This window comes from Podarcis pityusensis (assembly GCF_964106645.2).
Source record: "Podarcis pityusensis genome assembly, chromosome: 10".
Classification (NCBI taxonomy): Eukaryota; Metazoa; Chordata; class Lepidosauria; order Squamata; family Lacertidae; genus Podarcis; species Podarcis pityusensis.
In genome coordinates this window covers 22,443,612-22,460,118 of record NC_138035.1, presented here as the reverse complement: position 1 = coordinate 22,460,118, position 16,507 = coordinate 22,443,612, and the positions used below count along the sequence as shown (strand labels likewise).

At 44.7% G+C, this 16,507-nt stretch overlaps 1 protein-coding gene across 1 annotated transcript in view; it reads left to right on the top strand.

Annotated features, from left to right (window-relative positions):
* The first annotated feature begins 1,513 nt into the window (after positions 1-1,513).
* Positions 1,514-16,507, top strand: part of PTN (pleiotrophin) — a 102,394-nt gene continuing 87,400 nt past the window's right edge. The window contains exon 1 of the mRNA XM_081024090.1: positions 1,514-1,850. The gene's annotated coding sequence lies outside the window, so the exon portion shown is untranslated. The remainder of the gene's footprint in view (positions 1,851-16,507) is intronic.

The window sequence follows — 16,507 nt, the reverse complement described above, 5'->3', positions numbered from 1 at the left end:
TGCCTGAACCTTGCACCCCAGATGCATGTCGTCAATTGTCTTCATTTGCCATATTATAAGGCATATCATAATTCCCTCTGAAGAGGCAGGTATGTGGGTTGGGGTACTCCTGAATCATCTGCTGTTGCTTGAGGCTCAGGTGGCCTTGGTGGCACAGAGTGCCTTCCATCAGCTTTGGCTGGTGGCCCAGCTACACCCCTATCTGGACAGGGATGGCTTAACTTCTGTCATCTATGCTGTGGTAACCTCTAGCTTGGATTACTGCAACACATTATACATAGGGCTGCCTCTGAAGTTGGTTTGGAAGCTTCAGCTGGCCAGCTTGCTCCCTGGGTCAAGATGGTTTGAGCATATCACACCAATCCTGGCCCTACTGCACCAATTAGCTTCCAGGCCCAATTGAAAGTGCTGATTTGGACCTTTAAAGCCTTTGATGGATCAGGATTGCAATACCTCAAGGACTGCCTCTCCCCATCCCAGACTCTGCTGCATTCATCATCTAAGGCCCTTCTTCGGGTGTCTCCTCCACACAAGGTCCAGATGGTAGCAACATGGAAACAGGCCTTTTCTGTAGTGGCTCCCCATTAGTGGAATGCTCTCCACAGGGAGGTTCGCCTGGTGCCTTCATTATATATTTTAAGGCGCCAGGCTGAAATTGTATATGAGGAGAAATTCACTGAAAAATGCTGGCAATTTTTCATGAGGACTTTAAAAAACACCAAGTGATGTGGAATTGTGGAGAGCAGAACTTAATATAGTGGTACCTCGGGTTAAGTACCTATTTCATTCTGGAGGTCCGTACTTAAGCTGAAACTGTTCTTAACCTGAAGCACCACTTTAGCTAATGGGGCCTCCTGCTGCTGCCGCGCCACTGGACCACGATTTCTGTTCTCATCCTGAAGCAAAATTCTTAACCCGAGGTACTATTTCGGGGTTAGCGGAGTCTGTAACCTGAAGCGTATGTAACCCGAGGTACCACTGTATCTGAAAAAATGAGAAGCTGAGGAAATCTGAAATTGGCAGAATCACTTATCCCTAATTGTTGGCACTGGGCCCTTGTTTACAGATGTAGCTGTTGTGATCCTTTGTTCGTGTATGTGACTAAAATTGCAGTGTTCACCTGCGTAGACTGTTTGCTCAAGCTGTTTCCAGCTCTGATGAGCTTTGGCAAAATGCACCTTGGCCAGCTGTTGTGAAAAAGTGCTGACTTTTTGCTACGGACTGAGCAAAAAGGGTTGATACTCACTGGTTGCGCAAAAGCTTACAAACTGATTGGTTGCTTCCTGCATCTGAAGTTTCTGAGGAACTGAATAGTATCCTCTTACTTTCCCTCTGCACTGACTGAAGCCCCTTGAAAAAGATGTCATTCCTGATGGAGAGTTCCTCTCCGATTCCCCCCCTCCCCGCTTCCTGCCTTTCCATCGGTCTTGGTGGGAGAGACTGCCCCTTGAGTGACCTGCTTTTAATAAGCTTCCCAGTCAGATCACATGAGGGAACTGTGCTCTGCTCTCCCCCCCTCCTTCCCTTTCTTTTCTCTCGCTCACTCAGTCACTCACAGTCTGCTCTCTCTATAGTCAAAGCAAGGATCAGGTTCCCTGCCTTGAGTAGAGAAATTCTGGGGGGGAAATTGAAAGAGGAAGAGGGTAAACTGAGAAGAAGAGGAGGAGGAGCAGAGGGACATTGGAAAGGGGGCAAAGGAAGAAAAGGAGTCAATAATTTCGAGAAGGGGAGAAAAAGAGAGAGAAGCGGAAAAGTGCTGCATTTGCCGAGTGAAGGTGTAGTGAAAGCTCAGAAGTCCTCACGGGGGATTGAAGACTGTTTAACAGAGACGGGAGATTTTGCAACTCAAAGTAAGTACAAGTGGATTTGGTTTGCAAAGGCTACTGCTTGATCTCTCTTCCCCCCTCTTTTCAGTGTAAATGGGGATGGACGCTCAGCAACAGACATCCTTAACTTCCAATGTTTCCATGGATTGAAGAAAGTTGATGGGGGACCTCGGAGTGGCTTCTGGATGTGTGTTTTGTGTTTTCCAACAGAGCGAGGGTGCTGTTCCTTCTGTGTAACAATAGCAGTGTTTGGTATTCCCCAGCAGAAGTTCACACTGAGTGCAGATAATATGAGCACCATTCATGAATTTATTGGGTCCTAGATGGGTGGCATGATGATGCACTGACCAGGCGAACCAGTTTGGGTCGACTCTGAGCAAATTACAAGGGGCAAAATGTGTGGGGACTTTTCCTGGGCTTTTCTCTCTGGTATCTTCTGCGTTAACAGGCTGTAAGAGAAGTGTTAGAAGTGGAACGAGGGCCCAATTGTTCCCCTTGGATTCCTCCTGTTGTTTGAGCCCTGCTGGTGTATTGATATGGGATGAAGGAGAGCTGAGTGACGTGCAGAAGAACCTGTTCTTCCACATCTCTTCCCGTGGAGAGTGTGCGCTCTTGTACCCAGCCATAAGCAGAGGGGTGGAGCTTTCCATATACTCTCATCGGTACCAGCTAGTGTTGGTCACTTTTCCTTCCGCTCCATTGGATGAAATGACATTTAGAGGCTGACGGGGACAAGACTGCAGATGGTTGGATGCCAAGTGAGGTTTTCTAGCATTAAAAAGCAGCAAAAAGCTGCTTCTGCAACCCTATTTTCAAGAATCTAATTTAGCAGGAGTTTTACAAGGATGTTTATACAATGCAACTGTCACGAATGGGATGTTTTTAAAAGCTGCTTTTTCCCCCATGCCACATCCGCTTCCCAAGCTTGAAAGAACTCAGGGTAGTGTGTATATGTGTGTGATTGCGTTTTTTGTGTTTAAATTTTATATCTTAACTTTTTTCTATGGAAGCTAAGGTGGCACCCAAGGAAGTCTAGACAGTGTCCCAGTGACACTGACCAGACCCAGGCTAACTGAGGTGCAACATGGTTGCCATCTTACTAAACTGTACCTTCAAACTATTCACTGGCAGTTTGATTGTTCAATTGCAACACAGGGAACCCAATTTCACCTGTAGTGTTAGCAAAGCAGCAAGAGACTGGGCATCTGACGTACTTCTTTTTCACCTGCTATAGGAAATGGAAATTTTATATTGTTCCATAGAAAGTGTGAGGATAGGATGAGAAGAAGGTCCAAGGAACGGAGGGGCAGCAATCACACAGTCTTCCATGGCCTCATTACCGTTGGGCTTTTTGGGTTTCCAGTCTTCCCTATGCGGTGCTGTTCCATTTTATTCTCCCCACTAGCTTGTGAAGAGAACTAGGCTGAAAGATGATGGCTTAACTAAGGCCACACAGTCAGGATATGAACCCAGGACTCAACTGAACACTCTGTGCCAAGGATGGGGAGCCCTTGGCTCTTCAGAACTTGCTTGACTTCAACTCCTATCAGCCTCAGTCAGACCAATGGTTGAGGATGATCATAAGAGTCCAACAACCTCTCATGGGGTTGGGGTGGCACAGGCTCCCCATTCTCGTTGTGTGTGGTGCATAGAGATTTAAACAACTTGAGAAAAGGCCTGCTGGATCAGGCCCAACACCCACCTGGCCCAGCACTCTGTCCTCACATTGACCTACCAGATGCCTAAGGGAAGCCCACCCACAAGCAAAACCTGAGTGCAACAGGATATCATCTGTTCTGGCAAGGGGTGCAGTGGGGTTCATAATGATGGTGAAGTTAAAGGATTATAAGCAGGCCATATAATAATATAATCGTGATTTTGTGATGATATATGATCATACAATCATGATAAAGTCAGCTCAAGTAGATGCCATCCTATGGCAAAACTAGTTGTGTGGTTATTTTTAAATGTTTCCTTAACTGCATTTTAGAATAGTGGTAGGTGTTCTAAAGTTTCATTGCCAAGCAAAATCAGTCAAATGACCGTTCACCCTGTGGTGCTGATGCTAATTAAAGAGAGCTCTTCCTCTGGGAGATCAGCTATCTGAACTGTGAATAATAAACGATGATGCAACAATAGACCAAGATGGGTTGGAATTCGATCCGGCTGCCCTAGATACCCCAACCTGCCCTTGCCAAACCCTAATCTTAAAATGAATTTTTAAAGACCACATGGGCAACATTCCTGCCACTACTCTTGGTTTCTGGGCTGCAGTAGCTTTTATTAAAATTAAATATCTAAATCCAGTTTTCCTTAAAAAATACTGACCCACTAGTCTTCACTTATATTAAAATCTGGCCTGGTGTTTAAAAATTGTATTCAATGGGATCTGAGAATTTGGATTTAAGTACAGTTTAAAGCTAAGGCATCTGCCCCTTCTCCACTTCTTTTCCATCTCTCACCATACATCAGACTTTGTCCATCTGATGCCGTCCAAAAATTTGGACTATAACTCCTACCAACCCCAGACAACATGGATGTGAGTTGCAGTTTAAAACATTTCAAGGGCACCTTGCTATGTGCATGGACAGCTCTTTCACAGTGACACTAACTGCAGCCCATTTTGGCTTGAGCCAATGCACATGAAAGTGTACAGAGGCTGTTCGAGTGAACCCTACTATGGCCACAGTTAACACAAGGTATGACATAACATCATTGACACAAGTGATAATCAATGACATGGAGTGTCAAATTCTGAACTGATCTTATGTTACACTTCTGCTTTAGTTAAATGTTACTGGGATTCAGGGGCAAGACACTTTGATTGTTGTTGGCCAACAGGGGAAGGCAATGTGGTGGCTCCAGATGTTGTTGGACTAGAATTCCCATCAGCCCCAGCCAGCATAGGTAGTGGTCAGGAATGATGGGAGTTGTAGTCCAATAACATCTGGATGATACCATGTCAACTGCTTCTGGGTTAAAGTGATGGTGATGAAAAGGTGAGAGCCGAGGCAATCACTGGTTCATTGGGCAGTGCAAATCTCACTTTGTCACTCTGCTATGCGAGAGTCTGCTCTCTGTATTCTTATGGTATTATATACCCCCAATGGACACTCAGTTGTCTCTCCCTTCACCACATTACACTTTTCAGGGCAATGTAAGTGAAAAAGAAGATGACCAAAATTGAGAAATTTGGAAGTAGGGAAGGGAGGGAGAGATGATGTTAGCGAGGGATGAAGGGCAGAAAATTGAATTACGAATATTCAGGGGGAAATGCTGTCCTCCCCTGGAGGCTGGAAGAATGGGAGAGATATGTTGGTGGGATGAGAGTTGCACTGTTGGAGGTGCCTTGGCTCCACTGACATAGATATTGCAAAAGTGCTGTCGGGCTTGTGGGCCAGGGGTATGTCCCACATCTCCAGCTCTTTTGCTTCCCCAAACTATAGTGGTCAAACTGTATGCTAACCCTGTGGCTGGCATAGTTAGTTGCCTTCGACTGCATTTAATGGGGGTGGGGAGAGAAAATGCTGCCTCTCACCTCCTGCTCTGAGCATTACAAAACAGCAGCTCAATAGATTTGGCAGTAGCTATATCAGTAGATCTCCTCCTCCCTTGGCATAAAGGAAAATTAGTTTTGCTCTGCTTGGCTGCAATCCTATACCCAATTAGCCAAAGTAAGTTCCATTGTGCTCAGTGGGGTTCACCTCTGTGCAGGGCTGCAAGAATTCATTGTTTTTTGTTCCACACTGTTTTCATCACATGCAGGCCTGCTTCCGTTCTGTTGCAGTTTGTCTACGTTATTTGTCTTGCTGTCCACTGTGGCAAAAATTACGTTGTCATTACATAGTTCCACCCCATATCCATTTCAGTTCAAAAGAAACACAATGCAAATGCAGAAAAACATAATCAATTGCATATCATTTGTGCACTGAAAGCAACAACAACATCCAATACCGATTGTATTCACTGGATGGAGTTCTAGACATGGGACAATAAGCAAACAATGGCAATTTCCGCTCCTGTTTCCATTTTCATCAAAGTTCTCTGACATCCCGATCTCTGAGGAAGCATGCATAGGATTGTACTGTTAGGCTTTGGTTCAGCTGAGAATGAGGACTGAAGAATTAGGCCAAAGGTGTAATGGAAATAGTGATTTTTGAAAAATGTAGCATCTATATGTTGCTGTGGGAAAGATAAAAGCCTGAACACACCTATGCTTGCTTGCTTGCTTGCTTGCATGGTTTGTTTTATTTTAAGAACACAAGAAGAACCTACTGAATCAAGTCAGTGGTGCAGTTAGCCCAGAATCCTGTTCTCACAGTGACAAGACAGCTGTCTATTGAAAGCCCACAAGCATGCAAAAACTCTCTACCCTCCTATAGTGTTCAGCAAACAGTATTCCGAAGCATACTACCTCCAGCCCTGGAATGAGAATGTAGCCATTGTGGCTCGGAGCTTTTGATAGCCTACTCTTCCATGAATGTTTGTAAACCTCTTTTTAAAACCATCCAAGTTGGTGGCCATCACTGTGGAAGCAAAGGTCATAGTTTAACTATGTGCTAGGCAAAGAAGTTCTTTGTTTCCTCTGTCCTGAATTGTCCAATGTTCAGCTTCATGGATGTCCGCAGGTTCTAGTGCTAGAGAAGGATGAAAACTTCCTTCTGTCCATTTTCTCCTCAGTTTGCATAATTGTATGCACTTCTATCATATCACCTATTAGATGCTTTTTCTCTATACTTACAAGCCCTAAATGCTGCAACCCTTGATGGTTTGGGTTGCCATTTTCTGAACCTTTTCAGAATCAGTGGCTGTGAAGAGTCTGGAGAAGCATGCACACACACACATACACACACACACACACACGTGGGGAGGTAGAAACAGATTTTCCTCTCACAGTGAAAATCTGAACTGCGCGAAAATTCAGCGGTGCCCTAATTCCACCATCAACCCACTGCTGCCATGTGAGAAATCTGTTATGTCTGGAGCTTCAATATCAGAATAATAGGCAGGTAGGATTTTTAGACTGTAGTAATCTGATTGGCCATTGGAGTCGTCCAATCCGGCCCAGAAGGGAAGTTTGAATCAGCCTATCAGGTGTGACCTGGGTGTGAACAAAAGATATATATCCTAGGGTCTGGGAGGGGCCAGACACACACATGCACTGAAAGACACACCCAATGACTGACTGTTTCTATTACAAACTGAAATAAACTCCATGAAACTGAGGATTCTCTCAGAGTATATTTCAAAATCCATCTAGACATTTTGTTAGATTCAATTTAGGGAATGTTGAAAGAAGTGCTGGTGTGGAAAGAAGACCCCTGGACAATGAAGCACACAGCAAACTTTAAAAACAAATAAATCTGAAAACTAGAAGGCTTCATCTTCAATATGTGCAAAAATAAGGAGAGTTAGCACAAGGGTTAGCCAATGCAGTACCCTATAGATGTTGCTAGATCACAACTGTTACCATTCCTGAGCATGCTGGCTGCTTCTGATGGGAGATTGGAGTCCAACATTTGAAGAGCGCCATACTGGCTGCCTCTGAATTTAGCACACAGGAAGGCTTCCTTCCCACCTTTGCTTCCATAAAACTCAGAGGAGCTGATTTCTCCGCTTGAGGTGTCCGGAAGTAGTGGAAGGAAATGCCCTCTCTCCCTACTTTCACCTGTGGCTGACCCTACAAGCTGTTTTCTTTCTCTGCCAGACACATGAGAAGCGAAGAAGATTCAGCGGACCCCCTGGGGAATCACCCCTGAAGGCTAATAGGATAATGGAACAAGTTCCATGATCTCAGCTAAGTGTGGATTTGATGAAACAGCAGAGAGCTCCATTTAGCTATTTGGTAATAACATCACTCTGAAATTATGGTGGATCAATATGGATAAATATTAAAAAGCTTTGAGGAAGCGGAGGGAAATGGAGAGGAAAGTATTGAGTTTCTGTCTGGACTTTTCTACGGACAGAGGATGCACTCAAGGAAGACAAGAAGCAACAATGGAGTCAGGGACTGTCCTCAGTGCAATGGCAACTGATTAGGGTCAAACACTGCCCTTTAGTAGGAAGATTAATCCTGAGATTTCCTTTCCTTCAAAAAACATGTCACCCCAATGAGAATTACATTGATTAAATTACTAACAGGTGATTATTATTTTTTTGCATTTATTTTGTTGAGTATCTACAGTTACATTTTAAGGTCAATTTTGTGAGGGCAGCTAAGAGTGAGGAAGAATTCTTTTTTCTGCAGAAAACATCATGATCTTCTAAAATTATTAGCTCTGTATGAACCAATGTTGACCTTCATACTCCTCAACAAATATTATTCCAAAGGCACTAAGGTATATCATACTCGGCATTAAGTAATGTGCAGTATCATAGAATTGTAGAGTTGGGAGGGTCATCTAGTCCAACTATCTGCAAAGCATACGGTCCCCATCCACTTTGAAACTATACTAGACCCTGGTTAGCTTTGCAGATGTGCTGGAAGGTTTATTGCTGTACCAAGATAAAGAACCTTCCCTTTCCAGACCCATTAACATTGAACAGAAAAAGATGTAAAATGTTGTACATAAGATCCTTCTCAGACACTGTGAGACTTCCCAGACATTACAAGGAAAGAGGATTGCTTAAGGGATTTAGTCTATGTGGATTCTGATTAAGGATGGAGGGAATTTAATTCAGTTTGCATGTAATGATGAATTTACCTAATCCATACTCAGGGGCGAAGGAAGGCGTCGTGACACCCAGGGCAGGTGTCACGACGTAGGGTGCATGTGCGCCATCGCTATGTATGGTGCATGCGCCGTACATAGTGACGCCGCACATGTGCTGTGTAGAGGTTTGCCGCCGGTGCTGCTCCAGCACCATACAGACAGTGCCAGGATCCTTCCATCACCGCTTCAGCCCCGTTCGTGGCTGCAGCAGCGAAGGAGGGACTCTGGCACCATCTGTACAGCGCTGGAGCGGCGCCGGGGGCAAACCACTACACAGCGCATGTGCAGCATCGCTACATACAGCACATGTGTGTGACGGCGCACATGTGCTGTACTTAGCGGATTGCTGCCAGTGCCAGGATCCTCTGTTCGCGGCCACAGGTGCGAACGGAGCATCCTCCAAAGGTGGCTGCTGTGGTGTGATGGTTGCTTGTGCTGCCGTGAGCCCCAGTGGGGTGATTTCTTATCTCCCCCTCAAACATGGAACCCAGGGCGTACTGCCCCCATGCCCCCTATTGCGACGCCACTGTCCATACTTTCCAAAGTACAAGAACTGAAACAGAACCATCCTGCAAAATCTGCGGTCTCTGAATTTTGCCTTGCAGTTCCCCAGCCAAGTAATCGACTGGACTGTACCAGAACACTTACATTACTGAAAATAACAATCGAAAATGCATTATATATGGGGAAATTGCTTTCAAAATTGCAAAACTGCATGAGATTGCTTGCAACAAATATATATATAAAGCAAAATAGTATATAAAATTATGTAGATTGGGAGAAATGTGTCCTAAAATGATGTGCAAATGTGAATAACTGAACCTAAGATGAGGTGGGGGTGGGGAGAACTGAGGGAAAACAAAATTGACATATTTGCCTATCCTTAATTCTGATGCTAACTAACCCAATCTACACTTCTGGGGCTCGTGCAGATCAGACTTTAGTTGTTCGCCATATTTTGCACTTCTAGAATGTGCCAATACAGTGATCAGCATTTCTTTTTAAGTATAAGATGTATTTTTAAAAGAGCATTTTAAAAGAAAATGCAGTTAGAAATGTGTTTCTAACAGGATAGAGTGGACTTGCGGGAGAACAAATACATTTGCAACACTGATGATTTGTCCAGCCTGGCAGACAAGTGCTGTCAGCCAAATGGGGCAGCGGTATCACAAGTGACTTGATTGTATTGTCCAAAGCTGCTCTGAGCTTATGAAGACTGTCGAGCTTATTAAAGATAAGTTTGTGTAATGAAACTGAAAACTCCAGCTGGGCCTAAAGGACAAGGTTGATACAAATATCTCAGGTAGTTTGGCTTCTTCCATGCTCTTTGTTTGAGCCAGAGCATAAGGAAAGGGCTAGATCTTGGGTAGGCAAACTAAGGGCCGGGACCCGGATCTGGCCCAATCACCTTCTAAATCCAGCCAGTGGACGGTCCAGGAATCAGTGTGTTTTTACATGAGTAGAATGTGTGCTTTTATTTAAAATGCATCTCTGGGTTATTTGTGGGGCATAGGAATTCATTCATCCCCCCCCTCCAAAATATACTCCGGCCCCCCAAAAGGTCTGAAGGACAGTGGACTGGCACCCTGCTGAAAAAGTTTGCTGACCCCTGGGCTAGACTCTCAGCATCTCTGAGTGTACCTCCCAAATATCAAATCTTGTCAGTCAAGTTCCTCCCACTCCCCTCGGTATGGGATTCAGATTTCTTGCTACTTATTAAGGTTTTATCTATATTTAGTACTATATACATAGTCCATTGTGTGGTGGATGCACATTGGATATATGTGGTTTTATCCAACACATGCATTTTGTACTGTGCCCTGGTTCCGGCTGCACGTAGAATGCATCGTTGACATTTCTAAGTGTGCTGCAGGCTGGCGTAATTGCAGCTGTGACCATAATGTGATCGTAGCTGTGACAGCGTTGGGTTATTTTTTTCCAAGGAAAGAAAGGAATGAAGGATGGATGGATGTACAGAAGGAAATAAGGAAGGAAGGGACGCCCTGGAATTATATATGATCATGTACCCCCATGTGATTGTTGTCATTAATAGTGAGGTTTGACCAAAGCTTTTTGTGGCAACGGAAATGTCTACGTACAATACCTCTATGAAATGAATCAATACATAAATCTTGAGCTGCTTCTTGGGTGTTTTTTGTCTGCATATTCATTTCACAAAATTTCATGCACCACTTGATTGCAAAAAAACAATGACCTCAAAGCGGGTTGCAAAGCAGTCCCTTAGTGCAGCGGTTGTACACAGTAGTCGTCATGCAGTCTGAGATTTTATGCAAATGTTTATAAACATGATGACTGATTTCTTTTTGTAGACAGGCATCTAGGAAATGTTGACAAATGCAAACCTTGCATCTAATAGTGATCATAACTGTAGTGTGTGTGTGTGTATCTGTACTATTGTGATTACAGTGGCACCTTGGGTTACAAACGCTTCGGATTACAAACACTTCGAGTTACAAACTCTGCTAACCAGGAAGTAGTACCTCGGGTTGAGAACTTTGCCCCAAGATGAGAACAGGAATAGTGTGCCGGCGGCGCGGCAGCAGCGGGAGGCCCCATTAGCGAAAACACGCCTCAGGTTAAGAATGGTTTCGGGTTAAGAACGGACCTCCGGAACGAATTAGGTTCATAACCTGAGGTATCACTGTATTGAGTGTCAGGCAGTTTGTGAAAACTCTTTCTCTTGGGGTCAGTCATATGCTTACAGTAAAGAGAGATTCTGGCAGAAAGCAGGTCAATAGCCTTTTCAAATTGATTCAGGGAACATTTTGATCTTCTATTAAGCTCAGATAAGGCCTATCATCAGTAACAACAGAATATGCCCATCACAGATCTCTCAGTATCTTTATTTTGATGATTGCCTAGTAGGTAAAAGCCAACAATCTGTAAGGAATCCATCAACTGCCTACAATTTTCTTGGCTTGGAGTCACCTTCATCTATAGTGTTTGTCGGCTTAAAAAAACAAAAAACACCAACATAGGGTCATGTTCAAAGTGCTTTTCAGGCTTCTGTAAATTTCAACTGCCTTTTAATTACTTTTTAGTTGTCACAGTGCATTGTTCAATGCTGTGTTAAACACCCATACCCTTGATGTCATAACATAAAGCTTGATCAGGGTATCAGTGTGCTTATATGGGTTTCCCGGTGAGGAACAAATATGCCTACTTCTGGGCTTGGATCTCAAGCTGTTGATGTGCCCAAGTCACTCATTCTAAAGTGTCCTTTCACAGTTTGCACCCGTGAGATTTGCAATTGGTACCATGAACACCACAACCTGATGCCGTTAGCTTTCTGCTGTCAGGAGAGAGAGATTTTATTTTTTTTAAAGCCAACCTGCTTCTCCATTCTCTTGCTAGGAATCCTTGCTGTTGCTGAAGGAAGGCCTCTGAGATGCCTTGATTGTCTCCCAGTGGCCTGGGTCACCTGACTCACTTGTTTGTTTGGATTGCTCTGTTCCCGGAGGTCACAATGGTGTTTTTGTTTTGTGTGAGAGTCTCCGGCACTTCCACTAACAGATCGCCTGGTTGCAGCTGAGCCTACAGTGAGAACCAAGGCAAGGGTAGAAAAAGGAAATAAAAATCCGATCAGTGGTTTCCCTCCCAGACCAAATCAGAGTACATTTCAGTCAACGGTCATGGGTTTTCTTCATTAAATTTCCCTCCAACTGTATCAGCGTTTCCGTTAGATGTAGCACCATTTCTTTCCAGATGAAATGCAAAGTTGTTGAAAAGCTGCTTTACACACACCAGAGGCATCAACTTGCGAAGGATATTGCGGGGGCCTGGTGTCGCATGTGTGACGTCACATGTGCAACACACGACACACACACGTGACATCATGTGTGCATTATCGCATCATCGGGAAGAGGCCAAGTGCGGAGCTGAACACAGCTTGGCTACAATGGCCGGTGACTCCTCCTTCCATGGCAGGAGGAAGAGGAGCTGGCCACTGAAGCCATGCCATGCTCATCTTGAGAAGACCCTTATGGGGGCCACAGGACCACATTCATCCAGTGCTATACCAGCTGCACTGGCTCTCAGTGGAGTACAGGATCAGGTTTAAGGGGCTGGTTTAAACCTTTAAAGCCCTATATGGCCTAGGACCATCATACCTATGGGACTACCTCTCTTGGTACGCCCCAGGGAGGACCTTACGGTCTGCAAATAATAACACCTTGGAGATCCCAGGCCTCAGAGAGATTAGGCTGGCCTCGACCAGGGCCAGGGCCTATTCAACCTTGGCCCCTGTCTGGTGGAATGCTCGGTGACAAGAGATCAGGGCCCTGCGGGATTTGACATCTTTCTGCAGGGCCTGCAAGACGGAGCTGTTCCGCTAGGCCTTTGATCGGGGCTCAGCCTGATTCCCCTTTTCTTTTTGTATAAGAACTAATATGAAAGAGGCCTCCCAGCATTCTCACAGGCCCATACAAGATCAGCGTAAACAGTTGGGCCGGTGAGCACTTACTGTTCCCAACCCTAATCCTGTGAAAAGCCATCTAATTAGACTTCAATTTGATTTTGACCTGTTTATAGGAGGTAATTTAATTATTGTTTGATTTTATACCAATGTTATATATCTGATGTTAGCCGCCCCGAGCCCAGGGAGGGCAGGATATAAATAAAAGTTGTTGTTGTTGTTGTTGTTGTTGTTGTTGTTGTTGTTGTTGTTGTTATCATCATCATCTCCACACTTGCCCTCCTCCAGCCCCTCAACATTATGGGGGAACCTCCAAAAAGATATTGGGTGGGTCCAAAACAGCTCTAACTCCATGAGTTGGCACATATCCACACAAAAGAAAAATAGGTGGGGGAAATTTCCCTCATCAGAGTTCAACATGTAAGCCAGCGGTGTTGTTGGACTACAGCTCCCAAGCAACACTAACTGTTGGCCATGCTGGCTAGGGCTGATGGGAATTGGAGTCCTGGGGGGCACCATATTGACCTCCACTGGTCTAAGCATACTTACTTTTCTATGGAAACAAATCCTTAATTCAAACCAGCAGCTCCCAGGCATGGTATGTATATGTAAGACTATGTGTGTTTGTGTGATACTTTGTAGTGAGTTTCCTCCCTTCCCCTTTTAAAAATATCCTAGTCCAGCGTACCGGGGGTGTGGTGGGGGCTGCTTGTTGGACCAACATCTTAGTTAGTGGTTTACAAATGATTCCAAATAAATGATGTGGGGAATCTGAAGTCACACTAATAACAATAATTTTATTATTTATATGCTGCCCATTTGAGTGGGTTGCCCCAGCCACTCTGGGTGTCTTCCAACAAAATATTTAAACACAAAAACCTCAAACATTAAAAACCTCCTTGTACAGGGCTGCCTTCAGATGTCTTCTAAAAGTCAGATAGATGTTTATTTCCTTGACATCTGGTGGGAGGGCGTTCCATAGGGTGGGTGCGACTACAGAGAAGGCCCTCTGCCTGGTTCCCTGTAACCTCACTTCTCACAGTGAAGGAACCATCAGAAGGTCCTCGGAGCTGGATCTTTGTGTCTGGGCTGAATGATAAGGGCAGAGATGCTCCTTCAGATAGACAGGGCCAAAGCCATTTGGGACTTTAAACACTCAAAATCATACTGGGAGCCAATGGAGATCTCTTGGAACCAGACTAGAGGAAGTCCAAGCTGCAGTTACATCCTATGCCAGCCCTCTCCTGTTCTCAGGATAGGCAGAGCTGGTATGAAAAAGAGCCATGCAATAGATCTGTATGAGCATAGATGTTCCAGGTGAGCATCCAGATGACTTTGCACAGGAACAAGCTATATTGTTGTGGCTAAATGTAATGCTGGGACATGGCCTAAATCCCATTAATTTTAGTGGAGGAGATTTAAGCACATACTTAATTCTCCCATTGAAATAGATGAGCCTTAACAGTGCTTAACTTTGGCTGGAGTATGCCCTATCATTATAATTAAATTACAGGGATACACTGTCTACCACACTTAGCAGAAAGGACAATTTAAGATAATAGCTCAATCATATTTCAAAGCTCATTCCACCCTTTTCTGCCTTGCCTCTGGAATGTGTAAGTCAAAGAGATCCAGATATTCTAATATGTGGCATATTAGAATTATGGTTGTCTTGGTGGTAGCCAGAAGTCACTGTAGAGCTGTTGCAATTGAGCAACAGAGATGCATTTTAAAGAAAGTTGCCAATTCATTGGGATGACTTTCTCCATTTATTCCCAAATCCTCTTGGCTGTGATCTGCAACTATTTTTCTGGAGGATCGCTTTGAGGAAAGCCAACATTTCTTTGACAGAGTTTGGATTTCCTGAGCACTTTTGTGGTTATTCATCTGAAGAGGTTTGAGGCTGCTGTTTTCCGGAAACTCCACCGACTTTTGAGAGTTGGGCTGGTCCCATGATGCTTCCATTGAGTTGGTTAATTAGTGTAACTCAGGGTAGTTCTTTCCATCCATGGAAGCAGAAAATAACCCAGCTGTGGGTATTTACAGAATGAACATTACAGGCAGCATTAGGCAATACTTGTCAGCCTCAAGGGCAGTACTGGTAATTTAGGATTCCGAAATATGTAGCTATATATAGGCCATTTCAGTTGACTTGGTTGACTTCAGTTGACTTTCAGTTGACTTTAGTTGATTTGGCCTGCGACTTCAGGGGGTGAGTGCAAGCACCAAATTTCTTTTTTTAAGGGGAGGGGCTTCCACAGGACATCTGCAGTTGCCCCCCCTGGTGGTTCTACCCCCAGGGGTAAGTAAGCTCAGGCCTAGAGGCAGGCCTCCCTATCTGCCTCTCAGCCATCTCCCTCACCAATCCTGCTCTGCAACCTCTTTGACTGCCTTTTCCTGGCTGGAATGTGGCCTTGAGTCATGACCCTGTCTCCTGCTTGCCTGGATGTCTGTGGGCATCTGAGCCAAACCCTCTGGATTTTGCATGGCTGGTATTTGCTCAGTCTACAAAGATAAAAGTCATATCCATTGCCCCACCCACATTTATATGTAAGCCTACCCACTTTTGCCTCATGGCCATGAGGCCTCCAGAATGTTGCCCACGAGAGAATGCTGCCTTTGGTCGGGAAAACTCTACCAGCATCTTGCTGTTGTTGCCAGCTGCTGCTGCTACTCTGCTTTCTCATCCCTACTACCTGCTTGCTTGCCCAGCGGGGGCGGTGAGGAAGCACACAATGACAGCTACTCTTCCTCTTCCTCGCCACTGCTATCCTTTGTGAGCTCATTCCCTCTGGGCCAGAGGGAGGTGCATATGAACACGCAGGTTGCAATGGTGACAAGCAAGAGAAGGTCCAGGGGACTCTTGTCAGTAGACCCTTTGTTGGGGTACTGATCCTAGGCAAGGGCCTGTTCATGCTGACCCTTGACCCCAACCCATGAAGGTGGTTGGTCCCCATGTGACCATCTTTAATCATTTCAATCAACTGCATAGCCTTTGCAATGCCTGCACATTGCTGTGGCGAGATGTTCATGTGGTTGAAATTAGTCCTGGCCATGCGACAAGTTCAACATGCAGTACATCTGGATGTCTGGCCAAATGATCAATTACTGCCTTCTCTGGCCAGATTAGCTTATTGTGATCGGTGGCGGAGTTAATCATTTTTTTCTTCCCTACACAAGCTGGCCCGACAACAGACAAATCACTTGGCTGTCCAGCAAGTTGTAGTTATGCATTATTTACAGAGCTTTGAAATTTCTCTAGGTGCTGTGCGAAAATCAGCAAACAACACTGGCTCCGTCTGCAGGCTTGAAATGTAGTACATGCCGCACATTAGGGGGAAAAAAAGAATCAAGGCAAAAAGGAAAACCATCAAATCCAGGCAGTGGCTCTTAACAGTGGTAATGTGCATTGACCGCTACTGAATGGCCAGCATTGTTTATTCTTAGCAACCTTTCTGTGCTAAGAATGGGTTATGGTACTTCTGATTTATTTATTACATTTGTATTCCACTTTTTCCCCCATCAAGGAATCT